This window comes from Grammomys surdaster, unplaced genomic scaffold (assembly GCF_004785775.1).
Source record: "Grammomys surdaster isolate TR1022 unplaced genomic scaffold, NIH_TR_1.0 168, whole genome shotgun sequence".
Classification (NCBI taxonomy): Eukaryota; Metazoa; Chordata; class Mammalia; order Rodentia; family Muridae; genus Grammomys; species Grammomys surdaster.
The window spans coordinates 5,604,150-5,605,509 of NW_021604616.1; the positions used below are offsets into that span (position 1 = coordinate 5,604,150).

At 45.2% G+C, this 1,360-nt stretch overlaps 1 pseudogene; it reads right to left on the reverse strand.

Moving 5' to 3' along the window:
* Nucleotides 1-445: 445 nt before the first annotated feature.
* Nucleotides 446-1,005, reverse strand: LOC114620376 (annotated as a pseudogene).
* Nucleotides 1,006-1,360: the final 355 nt, after the last annotated feature.

Below are 1,360 nucleotides of genomic sequence, written 5' to 3' on the forward strand. Positions count from 1 at the left end.
GCATATGAATTTTTCAGCAAGCATACTGCTGATGGCTTATAGCCTAAAGAATATCCTGCCTTCACCGTATTTGTTACCTAGCATACATTTTTCTCCAGAGCATAGATGTCTTGTGGCTTCACACTGCCCTTGGCCTTAGTCAGAGAAGCTTCTTTTTGCTGCTGGCAGTGGTCCCCTCATGTCTCAGCTTACAGTATCTATCAAACTCTGCGAAAACAAATACACAAAGACTATTCTTTATTGGAATTGTTTTTTTTTAAAAGATGAAACAGAAAAGATGCAGATTTGAAATAATATAAAATGTCCTTAGAAGAATAATACTGTATTGAGAACTTTGACAAAAGAATTGGAACCCAAACTGACAAGAGTCAGCTTCTATAAGAAGCCACTTCCTGAGTGGCTCATGGTCAACAATCACAGCAAATACGGTAAGCCAGAGTATTCTTTAAGCTATAGACCAGAAGCAGTACGCCTGGCAAAAATGTAACCTCACAACATGGGTAAATTTTTCGAATATTTTGATAGAGATAAGAAGCAAAAAGGGAGAGCCGTCCACGTCAGGCTGGCTAGCCAGCTCTTTGCAGGTTGCTCCAGTCACGGAACCTCCATAAATGATCCAGGTGCACTGAACCACCCCCTCAGAGACGTTGGATTTCAGCCATGCCTGGAGCTTCTCAGGTACTTCCAGGACCTGTTGAAGGGTTGCAGTCTTGCCAGTCCCAATGGCCCACACAGGTTCATAGGCCAAGACCACCTTGTTCCAGTCCTTCGCATTATCTGCAATGACCTTGGTTTGCTCGAAAACCACCTTCTCAGTGATCCCAGCCTCCCTTTCGTCTAACTTCTCCCCATGCAGGTGATCACTCCAAGCCCCTCTGCTATGACATGGTTCACTTTCTGCCCAATAAACTCGTCTGATTCCCCAAAGATGTGTCTTCTTTCCGAGTGCCCCAGCATGACTCAGGTGGGCGGTATATCTCTCAAGCCTGAATTTGCGGACATCATCAACGCCAAACAATGAGCACTGAGCATCCCTCTACTTGCCTGCACAGCGTGGACTAGGTTGCCTAGAACTTTAGTAACTGCTCCCACCAGTCACATGCTTCGGATGACATCATCTTCCCCATCTTGTGCTCTAATCCATACTATACCTTCCTGAGCCTTTTATATCTCTTTATAATGATTGGGACCAGGCCAATCCCTTTACCACTTACAATGAGTAGAATCAAATATGTCACCAAGATGGCTTCCTGGGGAGTGAAAGGAGTAGAACTGACTGTCCCTTTGGGCCCTAACAAGTGAAGTCACCTTCCATTGGTTTGGGATGGAAACTCGTGGTTGGACCACAGGAAGTGGGCTT